Raw genomic sequence first — 14,695 nt, 5'->3', positions numbered from 1 at the left:
TCAGGAGCCGTCGATCACATGGCAACCGCTACCAACACTTTTCAAACCTACAAAACTTGTCCCAACAATACAACCTTAATCACTGGGGTAGGTCACTGAAATATTCTTGTTTCTCCTACATCTACTCTCAACAATGTGTTACATGTTCTAATCCTATAGTAAATCTTCTATCTATTCATAAAGTCACCAAAGATTACTATTGCAAGGTATTATTTTTTACTAATCATTGTGTATTTTGAGGAAGATGATTAGGCAAGTAAAAAGATAGGGTTATACCTACTTGGAAATGTCCAAGTTAGTCCTAGAGTTTTATATTGCTCCAATCTAGTCACTCAACTATTAAAAATTGAGTCAATTTAGTTCCAAAGCATAAAATAAGAGTTAAAGTTAACACCAAAATTAAATATGAAGGGTATTTTAGGTATTACAAGTGGCTATGAGATTGCATTACTTATATTGTTCAATTTTATCATTTAATAAATTATAACACATATCTAATCTACAAAATAATAAGGGTGAATAAATAGTAAAAAATATATATATTTTTAAAGCAAAATCTAACATGATAAAATTTGCAATTTCATATCATTTAAATATAAAAAAATATCACAAATCAATTTTATATCATTTAGTTCATTAAAAAATCAAATTTAATTTGTTTTTAATTGTAATTTAAATTTTAAATAAAGTTACATTTTAATTCTAATTTTAATTACTATCAATAAATGATAATTAAAAAAATAATACAATTAGAAAATAATTTAATTATGAAATAACTTATTAATTTTAAATTTGATTATTTTTTTAATTATTTATGAGTTAATTTCTTTGGCAATGTCTGTTCTATTATTTGGCTATAGCCGCGAGTTTGCTTTTCCTCTTACCTAGTTGTTCGTTGCTCTTTGAATTATTTATGAGTTAATTATCAATTATTAACAAACCATTATAAATAATATAATTAAAATCTAAGTTAATTATCGATTAATCTAAGTAATTAATTATTTATTAATTACATCATATTCTTAATTCATTTTAATTAAAATAGTTAAACTAAATTAATTTGTTCCTATGTTATATTTCTTTGGCAATGTCTGTTATGTTATTTGGCTATAGCCGCGAGTTTGCTTTTCCTCTTCTCCAGTTGTTCGCTGCTCTTTGATTTTGCCTGCTTCGCGTGAGAGGTAGAGTTTTGAACGAGTAACTAAATAACTTCTTTGCCTCCTTCGACAACGTTCCTTCAATTCAGATCTAAAGTAACACTTCCTCATCATTCTTCTGTAGATTTGGAAGTAACACCAGGAGCTTGCTTGCTGTGAAGGTAGCCATATTTCTTCCTATATCCAAACAGCCCAGTAGGGTGTCTCGCTCTTGGTGTGTCATCTATCTTGCAGCCGCATGCAAATCCGGAATGCGAATAAAAGCACGCCTTGCTCGCTCACATTGCCCTGGGTCGCTCGCGCCTCATTCTATGAGCTTCATCTTGCACAAATCGATCTCCAAGGCGTAAATTCAGAAGGCGTCGAGGGCTTATAATGGGAAGGCGTCGAACAAGTAACAAGTCATTCTACCTAAATGCCCACAAATAAATGAATCTCTCAAGCTTTTTCTATTAATTTAAACAAAAAATCATTCCTAAGGACCAAATTGGCCAATTTTTAATAGTTGAGAGACCAAATTGAAGCAATACAAAACTTTGAGACTAATTTAAACATTTATCAATATTTGGGGTACTATTTGGAACTTTTACAATTAAATAATGTAAATAAAATAAATAAGGAATATAAGTATCAAACAAGAATAAACAAGGCCTTGCTAATACAAGGAGATGAATTCCCCTAAATTAAGCAGTCATACATATACTGTAGTAAAAAAAAATCATAGATAACTTGATGTGAAACCAGGTATTGTTTCTTAGAAATTAATAAAATTTGTTAGAGCAATGATAAAGTAATTTAATGCTTCTCAAATTTGACAAATCCAAAACAAGATCTTAGAAGTTAACAATGCTTAGGCAAGTCGTTACAACTAAATTTGCAAGATCCTTAAAATAACAACTTAAGCAAAACTAATGATATAATTAGTCAACTAGAATCCGACGGTTAACAAAGTAATCATCTCACCTTGAGGTTCAAAGTCACTCTTCTACGTCTAGGGTTGTCGAAGGAAGAAGAATCATACAAGAAATGAGATCACTCCGAGGTAGATGGTGCCGACGATCCGTAGTGATGGAGAGGGAGGCGTAGGATGTGGAGGTGGCGAGGGAGGATGACTGTCGCTGATCCACTCGTAGTCTGAAAATTGACCGTCGATGATGTGCACAAGGGTGGGGAGGATTCGATCCAAGTAACCTTCAACTGTGTCGTCGTGGTCAAACCCCACGTCGAAGAATGGAGATCGAAGAACGTGGATGTCTCCGTAGACGTCGAATACGAGTCCACCTTCAAGTTCCAGATCCGCCATGCATGGTGAGATTGAATAGGGAAGAAGAACTGAGGTGGGAGCTTGCTGTGAGCTAGGGAGAAGGGGAGGTCACGGTTTGGGGAGGGAGAGAGAGGGGCGGGTGAGACTAAGGGGAAAGAACACAAATCTGAAATTTTTATTCAGATTTCCAAATTATGAGGGCTTAATTTCAGTTTTGAAATTTCAAAATTGAAATTAATCTAAGAGGAAAAGAAATGAGGGTATATTAAAAGAGACTTAATGGGGGAGAGAGAGGAGAGAGGGGCCAGCCATGTATGGTGGTGAGGAGGCTTGAGAATTTAAATGAGTGGGGACCACAAGGAGTTAAATAAACATAATCAAAATCTGACTTTTAATTTCAGAATTAATTATATTAAGTAATTCCCAAATTCAAATGTAAATAAGAGGGAATTTGAATTTGAATTTCAAATATGTGTAACTCCTATTAATTAACTTTCCAAATTTGCTATGGCTTAATTAGGAAAGCAATTAAGAGGGGAAAATTCGAAATCCAAATGGGAGAACTAGGGGAGGGAGGCGGCGGCAAGGGGCAGCCGGCGGGCTGGCCGGCTTGCAGGCCGACGAGTTTGGGAGGTCCAGGAAGGGGCGGCGGCAAGGAGCAAGGGGAAGGTAGGAGGGAAATTCTCTAGGGATTCAAATGGCTACAAATCCACTCACCGCGAATATCTTCAATCCAAATTTCCACAACGATGACTTCAACGAAAATCTAGAACTCACAAAGAGATCTAGTTTCTCCGACGAACTCACTAAGAGATCGAGGAGGGTTGAACTCACAAAGAGAACATAAGATGCAAATTTTCATTCATCAAAAACTAATCTCAAATACAATGACAAAGCCTATATATAGGCCATCCGAAAATAAAAGCCATAAAGACGACATTGCCCTTCGACTACAATAAACACTAACTCCCTCATAGGGGTACAAACGGAAAAACATGAAATATAAATGACATGAATAAAATAAAACATCAAAAATAAAGACTCTGAATCATGGCCGTCGCTCGACGACCCCTCCGATGGTAAGTGTGCCGAAATCTCCTATGGATGTCCTCATCATAAATTGCACTAATAAGATTAAAAACTGAGAAGTGAAATTCAATTCATACAAAAATTGTTTACATACATGCCTCATTATATCTATTTATACAGCCCTAATAACCTAGATTAGTAATTTAGTACATATGCTTAGCGTAAATCGACTTAGATAGTTCTAAATAATCCCCAAAATTCAAAACTTGAGTTACAAAGATATTAATAAAGCTGATAATCAATCATCTCCAAAGCTTCATTTTTTTTCTTTCAAATTTACATTTCCTGTAAAGAAATTCATAAATTAATATCCACCAAAACTATGAGTGCCAGCTGTTTTAGATGCAATCCATATGAGGCACATATCACACGTATGGTGAAAGAATAGACAAAGCTACTGGAAACTTCCATAAGCCCAAAAAAAAGACAACCGCCTTATACAAATCATAGCCCAATAGACATCCCAGAAACAACAGCCAACAAAAGTAAAAGTCCCAATAAACGCCAATAACAACTAAAACTAGGGCCTAAGGTACCCAAATAAATCCAAATAACCACTGCAAAGTTTAAGCCACTGATAACGGAACCAACAATTAGTAGAAAATTGTATTGAAGTGCAATAATAATGCTACAATCTCACATCAATTTTTCTGATTTGGAAAAAAAATTGACTCCGACTAGCTAAACTTCATATTTATCAAAATATCTTTGAACTTGAGAAGATCCGATAACCAAACCAAATTGACCTCACATCAAAGCACACAGTCAATCGTCATCAAACAGGCTTTCTCAAGGCCATTATCAAACTCATGTTCCAAACAACTAAAATTATAAAATTAGATAAAAAATTAACCAGTGAAAACAAACTAACTTCACAAATTATTGTTTGATCTGATGCTTTCAACGAGAATAAACATGTGGTTTGGATTGGTCAAAATTTGATGACACATTTAACATTTAATATGCATCAAGCAAATCAAGAAAGATTTTGCGCCTCCATCAATAGTGGGCACACCTCTAAATAGCCTCAAGAATAAGAGAAAATGATCAAAATTGTCCCTTAACTCTTTATGAAGGATCAAAATGATCATCAATTATATTAAATGACCATTTTGGTTCCTCTTTAAAGAATTAAGGGACCAAAATGATCCTTTAAATATAGTTTGAGACTATTTTGATCTTTCATAAAGAGTCAAGAGATCATTTTGAACTTTTCTCTATAACAGTATTTGGCAAGGGATTGGATGGGCATTCACAAAGAGGTGAAAAGATAAGCATTCAAGGAATTGGCAGTAGGCTCATGAAATAAAGTGAAATCAGACACATAAAAAATTAGATTAATACTAGAATATCCAATTTATAGGCATTAGTTATGTCTTGCAAAATTGAAAACTGTTGTCTTTCTTGCATTCAATTTCTTAAAGATTCCTATATATATATATATATATATATATATATATATAAATGCACGATGACTTTATCATCAAGTTGCAATTCAGCATAAATCCTATTCATTTCAGCATAAAGCTTGTAATTTTCATGGTCAATAGTTAATTTTGTAAATATCCACGTGTAATTCAAGCAAATTATGCAAATTATATAAGGCAGGCAATGAGAAGGCTACGAATCTAATATACATCCTAATAAATACTAAGAATGAATTTTATTTAATACCTATAAAATGGAATGCTAATGCAATTGTAAGCATACATATCACAGAATTATGTATGCTTATATGAACGAATAATTTGTCACCTTTATTTTAAAGCAAATTGATGAAATTTAAATTTTCAAAATTTTTTTTAAGTGTTTATCTTCAACAAATTGCTTGAAATAATGATGCAACCTAACTATTATTAAATTCCTTTTATTAATTTGAAAACCAATAAACCAAGAACCAAAAATAAGTCAATATCAATCAAACCATCCATTGTCAACAGAATGTCAACAAATAATTAATTTAAGTTGTTTTTTCATATTGCAAAAAAAAATTATTAACAATCACCAAATAGTTAGTTCATCTTCACATTCAAAAATAGAATAAATAATAATTAGAAGTCAATATTCGTACTGTACTATATTGCTCTGATTGCAATTTCATACCCAAATATTGACTCTTAATTTAGTATAGTTCCAGGTTCATGAATATAATATATATTTTTTTTTTTTTTTTTCTATATCTAAAGCTATATATAAAGCCTTATATAAGATTTTTGGGAAATTCTAAATTCTAGCTGAGTTCATCCCTAATATCTCATTTAAGACTTTTAGTAAAACAATAATAGTAATAAAAAAATCTAAAAACATAATGTTTAGCTAAAAGACATCTAAATCTTCCAAAATACTCATACATCATATTTATCGTGCTTAAAACCCTTAAATTGATCTAATATGGATCCCCATATTTCAGCAAATGATTATTTTTTAAGTTCATGTTTCATATCAGCCTATGACGGTAAAAACACTTCTCCAAATATTCGACTGTCATGCCAATTTAATTTGTCATATTCAACTTTTTGGGAATAAGAAAGATAATTTTTTTCAAAGAAATCTTTCAATATATCAATTCACATTAAAAATTTCATATGAGCATACTCTCATTAGAAATTTTGTTTTGATCCTCATGATAATCATGTTACAGTTATCTGTAACCATAAATTAGCATATTCTCTTTAAATGACATCATTTATAAAATAAAAAAAGAAATCATTTATAAAATATATTTATTGACCAAATATATATGTCATATATTTAGTTGATATGATGATGCAACCACAAACTGTGTTACCAATGTGAGGCAGGATGATCTAGGGTTAGGATTTTCTAATGCAACTAATATCATGCGCAGTATGAAAACATGCAAAGGAATTTGAGAATTCAAATAATCCATCAACTTGCTTTCCTTAAATATAAACAAATAATACTAGAATTAGAACACAAAAGATAATGAAATGATTGAAATAATCTAAAAATTTTAGCAAGAATTTAAAACCAAAAAATGATCTAGCAATTATAATTTAAGGTAATAAATTGAATTTATGATGTGCCAAATTTGAATAAAATCAAGAATATTAATGATGAGGACATCCATAGGAGATTTCGGCACACTTATCATCGGAGGGGTCGTCGAGCGACGGCCATGATTCATAGTATTTATTTTTGATGTTTTATTTTATTCATATCATTTATATTTAATGCTTTCCATTTGTACCCCTATGAGGGAGTTAGTGCTTATTGTCGCCTTTATTTTTTTTTTTTTTTTTTTTTCGGTTGGCCTATATATAGGCTTAGTCATTGTATTTGAGTTTAGTTTTGGATGAATGAAAATTTTACTCTTATGTTCTCTTTGTGAGTTCCTTCCTCCTAGATCTCTTAGTGAGTTCGTCGGAGAAGATAGATCTCTTTGTGAGTTCTAAATTTTCGTTAAAGCCTTCTTTGTGTAAATTCGGATTGAAGATAATTCAGGTGAGTGGATTTGTGGCCATTTGAATCCCTAGAAAATTCCCCTCCTCCCTTCCCCTTGCTCCTTTCCGCCGCCCCTCCCTGGACCTCCCAAACCCGACGGCCTACAGCCAAGCCACCCGCCGGCCCCACCTTGTCGCCGACTCCTCCCCCTAGTTCTCCCCTTCGAATTTCAAATTTTCCTCTCTTAATTGCTTTCCTAATTAAGCCATAGAAAATTTGGAAAGTTAATAGGAGTTACACATATTTGAAATTCAAATTCAAATTCAAATTCAATTTCCCTCATATTTTCATTTGAATTTGAGAGTTATTTAAGACAATCAAATTCTGAAATTAAATTCAGATTTTTTATTAGATTTACTTAACTCCATGTGGTCCCCACTTGTTTAATCCTCAAGCCCCTCCACCTCTACAAATGGCCGGTCCCTCTCCTCTCTCTCTCCCCTATTAATTCTACTTTAATACACCCTTATTTCTTTGCCTCGTAGATTAATTTCAAGTTTGAAATTCTAAAACTGAAATTAAACCCTCCATAATTTTGGAAATCTGAATTAAAATTTAGATTTGTGCTTAGCCCCCATAGCTTCACCCGCCCCCTCTTCCTCCTCCCAAAATCGTGACCCCTCTCTCTCCCAAACCCACGGCCATTCCTCTCCAGCTCATACTGCCGGTCTTCTTCCCCATTTGTTAGCCTTCTCCTTCTCCCAATCCCTTGGAATGATGCATGGAGGTGATGAGGACATCGAAGATCTTTCCGCTCTTAATGTTTTATCACGTCGTTCAAATCATCGTAAAGACCTAATTATTCGCTCTCTCTAAAATTAAGCGTGCAAATTCATTATGAAAGTCATCTTCGCATGGATTGTTTCACATCAGGAGGATCCCGAGCTTGAAAGCGGATTGGTTTTCGACATCTACGGAGACATTCACCTCACCTGTCCACCGTTCATGGACGTCGGATTTGACTCCGACGACACGGTTGAAGATTATTTGAATCGCATCCTTCCCACTCTCGTGGACGTCATAGATGAACAATTCCAAGATGACAACTGGACGATCAACGGAAATCCACCCGCTTCTCCACCTTCACCGCCGCCGCTTCCCTGGCCATCACTACGGATCGTCTGCGCCGTCTACCTTGGAGTGATTTCGTTTCTTGTATGGTTCTTCTTCCTCCGACAATCCTAAAAGTAGAAGAGTGACTTTGTGCCTCAAGGTGAGATGATTACTTTGTTAACCGTCGGATTCTAGTTGGCTAATCATTTCATTACTTTCATTTAAGTTGTTATTTTAAGGAACTTGCAAAATTTAGTTGTAACGACTTTCCTAAGCACTGTTAATTTCTAAGATCTTTCTTGATTTGTCAAATTGGAGAAGCATTAAACTATTTTATCATTGCTCCAACAAATTTTATTAATTTCTAAGAAACAATTCCTGGTTTCATATCAATTAATCAAGTCAATATCAAATTATGTAGATGAAAACGTAATAAAATAAGAAAAACCATGCCTCACATGAAGCATGAAGTTGGCTTTCCCAAGAATTATATAGTCGCACTTGAACCACACACATATGAATCATATATCCAATTTGCAATCAACAAATCAAAGCCAATGTTGTTTCATTACATGCCTTAAAATATATATTATAGAGTTTGGAAGTTGAAAGTAGCCTGTAAAGCGGGTCTTACGACTTCTATTAGAAGTAAGCTACTTGTGGGTCTTACAACTTAGCCCTATAGGCTAAGCTGCCCATTAGTTTTGAATTTGGTTGACAGGTCTTACGACTCCCTTAGAAGTTGCATATAGGTTTAATTTGGAGTGATAATTACGACACTACTCATGAGTTGCCCAAAGATGAGTCTTACAACTTAGCTCTACAACAAGACTGCCCGTCGATTTAATTATTTGGGTGGGTGGGTCTTATAGCTTTTATTTGGATGTTGCCTAAAAGTGGGTCTTACAACCTAATCCTTTAGATTAAAATACCTGTTAATTTTTCATTTGAGGGTTTGATATTTCATTTAGAAATTTCCCAAAAAATAGGTCTCACAGCTCCTATTAGACGTTGCCTAGTTATTTGGGTATGACGGGTCTTATTACTTCCCTTTGGAAGTAGCTCATTGGTGAGTCTTACAACCTAGCCCTATAGACTAAGATGCCCATATATTTAATTGTTTGTTTGACTGGATAACAGTTGTTTGTTAGCTCAACACTAGATTGTAATTTTCAGTTATTTACTAGCTCGACACTTATTAGCCAGCCGTTGTTATGTAACATTAGTGCTTCTGCTATAGTACTTTACTCTTTTTCTTTTGATTGTCATAGACTGTAATAGTAGTTACTTTAACAGTAGCCTATTTTACCTGTTCTATTTTCTATATGTAAAGCATAACACTTATTCTTTTTCTTGCTTTAGCTTTTAATTTGATGCTAATGAATTGTATTTACTTGTTTACAAGAGCTCATGTTGATTCAAAGTTTAAAGGATTTGCAATGTTTGTGAAGAGCAGAGATTGAGACTTTATGAGTTTTATGCTTGAGAGTTTATTGTGTTGAGTGTGTTGAGGGTTGGTTGAGTTTGAGTTGTTGAGTTGTGCGTTTAGTTTAATGAGGGTTATGATGAGGGCTGATTGTGTTTTATTTGATGTTGATTAGTGCGAATATTTTTATTATGCATTTTATTTAATTTTAAAAGGTTTTACATTGGTTAATTGATTAGAGAAAATTTTTTAATTTATTGGTTGATTTTAAATTTTAAGTTAATTAAATTGATTGATTAAATTTTATTATCAATTGAATGAATTTTAAATTATTTAATTAAATAAAAATTGCTTAACTTGGTTAGTTATTTAATTAAATGTTAAATTGGTGATTAAATAAAAAAATAGGGGTGCCTATATTTTTTTATCACAAAAAGAAAAACACAAGACGACACAACCAAGACTAGAAGAGGAAAGAACAAAAGGACGAACAAACTCTTACATTTCAAATTAAAGAAATAAAAAGAAATTAAAAATTACAAACTTCGACTCGATCTCAAAGACACTCTAAAGTTGCTGCACTTGGAAGAAAGATACAAGTGAAGTGGCACTTGCGGAGAGACAAACGAGGTTAGAAGCCCGAGAAGAAAGGTTGGAAAGAGCTCGCAGGATTTCCGGAGGGGATGAGAAAGAAGGTTGGAAAGAGCCCGCAGGATTTCCAAAGCAAACCCGCAGGTTATAACTTCCAAAAATAACATATCATTCACTACTTTTAAAACATTACAAACCATCTCATATATATAGGTATGAGAAGAGAATATAAAAAGACAAACATTAATTCTAACACAAGAACCTAAACATCACAACATTAAAACACCTAAAAATAAATCCCAAGCCAAGAAACCGAAGAGGTAGCCGCGGGAGCCAAGGAGGCCGAGCGGAAACCAAGGGTGCACGGTCACGGGAGGTAGCACAGGCACGAGAAACCAGCAGTCGACCGGAATCCAAGGGGGCAAATGCAATGAAACCATGGAGGAAACCAAGGAGTCATGCATGGGAATACTAAACACCTTTCTTGGGATTCCAAAAGCCCTTTTTGGAACCCCAAGAGACATCATAAAAGAAGAGTTTAAAACTATAAATAACATTTAATAAAAAGTAAGATAATAAATGAACTAAAATGTTAGCTAATAATGAGCTAACCCTTAGTTCAATAAATGAACTAAAGTCCAGCTCATAAATGAGCTAAAATTTCAGCTCAAATAGTAGACTCAAGAGAAGCCAAAATTCATTTTATTTTGGACCTGAGTTGACCCCCCCTTTGTCTACATCAGACTCCCCTTCTTGCGAATTCAGCTCCTGATGAATTGGTTGATGATTCCCTTGAGGCGGTGCATACTGTTCATCCAGTTCTTTGAGTTTCTCGCCAAATCTTTTCAGAATTTCTTCTTGCTCCTTCTCGAATTGCTGTTGTAGATATCTTTTATACTTCTCGAATTTTTGATCACATAGGAACATGTGATACTGAAGCTTGTACAAACGATCTTGAAGTGGGTCAGTAGAATCTCCTTATGTAGGTATCCATCTGTCCAATGGTTGCGGGACATCAGGATTATGTTGATCGCTTTCTTCCTGGAATGTAGCCATATTTTTAATATTTTTCATTTTTTTGACAGACTCAAAAGACTCACCTAAAAAACTTAAGACAAGACTCACAACTTGACTTGACAAAATTTACAATAAAACTCTTTGACGAACTAACTTAACAAACCACAATCCTAAGATTTTCTAACTTGCTCTGATACCAAATGATGCAATCAAAAAATATAGGGGTGCCTATATTTTTTTATCACAAAAAGAAAAACACAAGACGACACAACCAAGACTAGAAGAGGAAAGAACAAAAGGACAAACAAACTCTTACATTTCAAATTAAAGAAATAAAAAGAAATTAAAAATTACAAACTTTGACTCGATCTCAAAGACACCCTAAAATTGCTGCACTTGGAAGAAAGATACAGGTGGAGTGGCACTTGCGGAGAGACAAACGAGGTTAGAAGCTCGAGAAGAAAGGTTGGAAAGAGCCCGCAGGATTTCCGGAGGGAATGAGAAAGAAGGTTGGAAAGAGCACGCAGGCTTTCCAAAGCAAACCCGCAGGTTATAATTTCCAAAAATAACTTATCATTCACTACTTTTAAAACATTACAAACCATCTCATATATATAGGTATAAGAAGAGAATATGAAAAGACACAAACATTAATTCTAACACAAGAACCTAAACATCACAACATTAAAACACCTAAAAATAAATCTCAAGCCAAGAAACTGAAGAGGTAGCCGCGGGAGCCAAGGAGGCCGAGCAGAAACCAAGGGGGCATGGTCACGAGAGGGAGCACAGGCACGAAAAACCATTAGCCGGTCGGAATCCAAGGGGGCAAATGCAATGAAACCATGGAGGAAACCAAGGAGTCATGCATGGGAATACTAAACACTGATGCATTTAGATTTTGCTTAATTTTTTTTGTTATGAACAATATTAGTTTTATTTTCTTTTTTTTTTGTTTTTATGCTATCCAATGATGGTGGTAAATCCAATGATCATGGTAGGAAGAGGTTTGGATTTTGTTTCCTTGGATTTGCCGGCTTGGGGGGGTCCATTTGTCCTTTGAAGGTGGCTGGTTTCATGAGATCTATGGCTGTTTCGGTTTGAGCTTATGAAGTTAAACTTTAGTTGTGCCAAGCTCAGGGACATCAGGATTATGTTGATCGCTTTCTTCCTGGAATGTAGCCATATTTTTGATATTTTTCATTTTTTTGACGGACTAAAAAAAGACTCAAAAGACTCACCTAAAAAACTTAAGACAAGACTCACAACTTGACTTGACAAAACTTACAATAAAACTCTTTGACGAACTAACTTGACAAACCACAATCCTAAGATTTTCTAACTTGCTCTGATAACAAATGATGCAATCAAAAAATATAGGGGTGCCTATATTTTTTTATCACAAAAAGAAAAACACAAGACGACACAATGAAGACTAGAAGAGGAAAGAACAAAAGGACGAACAAACTCTTACATTTCAAATTAAAGAAATTAAAAGAAATTAAAAATTACAAACTTTGACTCGATCTCAAAGACACCCTAAAGTAGCTGCACTATGAAGAAAGATACAGGTGGAGTGGCACTTGAGGAGAGCCGAACGAGGTTAGAAGCCCGAGAAGAAAGGTTGGAAAGAGCCCGCAGGATTTCCGGAGGGGATGAGAAAGAAGGTTGGAAAGAGCCCGCAGGATTTCCAAAGCAAACCCGTAGGTTATAACTTCCAAAAATAACTTATCATTCACTACTTTTAAAACATTACAAACCATCTCATATATATAGGTATGAGAAGAGAATATGAAAAGACACAAACATTAATTCTAACACAAGAACCTAAACATCACAACATTAAAACACCTAAAAATAAATCCCAAGCCAAGAAACTGAAGAGGTAGCCGCGGGAGCCAAGGAGGCCGAGCGGAAACCAAAGGGGCACGGTCACGGGAGGGAGCACAGGCACGGGAAACCATTAGCCGGCCGGAATCCAATGGGGCAAATGCAATGAAACCATGGAGGAAACCAAGGAGTCATGCATGGGAATACTAAACACCTTTCTTGGGATTCCAAAAGCCCTTTTTGGAACCCCAAGGTTTTTGGAACCCCAAGAGACATCATAAAAGAAGAGTTTAAAACTATAAATAACATTTAATAAAAAGTAAGATAATAAATGAACTAAAATGTTAGCTAATAATGAGCTAACCCTTAGTTCAATAAATGAACTAAAATCCAGCTCATAAATGAGCTAAAATTTCAGCTCAAATAGTAAACTCAAGAGAAGCCAACATTCATTTTATTTTGGACCTGAGTTGGCCCCCCCTTTGTCTACATCAATTGGCTAATTGAATTAATAAATTTTAATTTAATTGATTAACGAAATTAAATTTTAATTTGATTATATTGTTTAAATTTAATTAGTTAAATGAGATTTTTAAATTAGTTGAGTGGGGTTTGAATTCTAATTTTATTTTAAAGTGATTAATTAAATTAGATTAATTTTAAAAATTGGTTATTTTGAATTTTATGTTAAATTGATTAAATAAGATTTTATTGGATTAAATGTTATTTATTTTAAATTAAATTAGATTTTTAAATTACATTTAATTTAAATGAATTGTTCAATTTTATTAAATTTTAAATTAGATTAATTTTTAAAATTTAATTCAATTTTAAATTTAATTAAATTTTTAAAAATGATTTTCATTTAGTTATATTAATTAATTGTTTTTAAAGTTCATGTTAACAAATTAATTACCGCTCTTTAAATGCTCCAAGAGAAAAAGTTATGCAGTCTTATGGGAGATTTCAGCAGGCTCCCAGCATCCCCTCTCCATGCGATGAGGTCAGAACAGCACTTACCGTTATGTCTTCCCGACCGGACCTAAGGTCGATGGGGTGAGGTCTTGAATAAAACTATCCCAGCTGGACCTAATGTCGACGACATGAGGTCTTAAGTTTAAAACCATCCTAGCAATTTTTAAAATCAACGGTACGAGGTCTTGAAGTTGGAATACCTATTTGCTTTAACAATAATTTTATTTTAACTATTATTTTTTTGAACTACTGATTGCAGTCATTAATGCAGGCCAATTACTATAATTATAGACAGTTTATTTCCCTGTCTTTGAACTAGAGAGATAAACCCAGTTATTATATCATTTCCCAAACCATTACTCACAGCAAGCATTTCAGTTGGAATAGAGGATTTCGAGCGTGAGAGATCTTGAACCTGGTCTTTGAGAGATCTTGAACCTGGTCTTTGAGAGATCTGAGATAACAGGCTTGAGTATGCTCACGTGATAAGGGAGATGGAGAATTGCAGCCGGCTTGTGTAGGCAGAAGTAAGTGTGCAAATGAGTTGTGGAGGTGATGTATTCGCGCGCGGGGTTTCGACTTAGGGCGGGACGGATCATACACATGTGGCACTCGGGCTTTAGTCGGAAGGAGGCGGAGGCTGTCCATGCGGTTTGAGTTTAGCTCATGTAAGGGTGTGAATTGCGAACAAGAAGGCGAACAAAGTGGGGCTCACGGGTGATTGTGCGCATGCAGGAGAAATGCAGGAAAGCAAGTAGGAGGGCTTGTTTGGACGAAGCAAGGCTTCGGCTTGTTCGTTGTATGCTAGGTGTGGTCGGATGGAGGCAA

At 34.4% G+C, this 14,695-nt stretch overlaps 1 protein-coding gene across 3 annotated transcripts in view; it reads right to left on the bottom strand.

Moving 5' to 3' along the window:
- Positions 1-14,695, bottom strand: part of LOC110108953 (digestive organ expansion factor homolog) — a 90,374-nt gene that overhangs the window by 37,318 nt on the left and 38,361 nt on the right. The gene's annotated exons all lie outside the window — the stretch shown is intronic.

This window comes from Dendrobium catenatum, unplaced genomic scaffold (genome assembly GCF_001605985.2).
Source record: "Dendrobium catenatum unplaced genomic scaffold, ASM160598v2 original_scaffold_71536, whole genome shotgun sequence".
Classification (NCBI taxonomy): domain Eukaryota; kingdom Viridiplantae; phylum Streptophyta; class Magnoliopsida; order Asparagales; family Orchidaceae; genus Dendrobium; species Dendrobium catenatum.
This window is presented reverse-complemented; position numbering and strand designations above follow the sequence as displayed.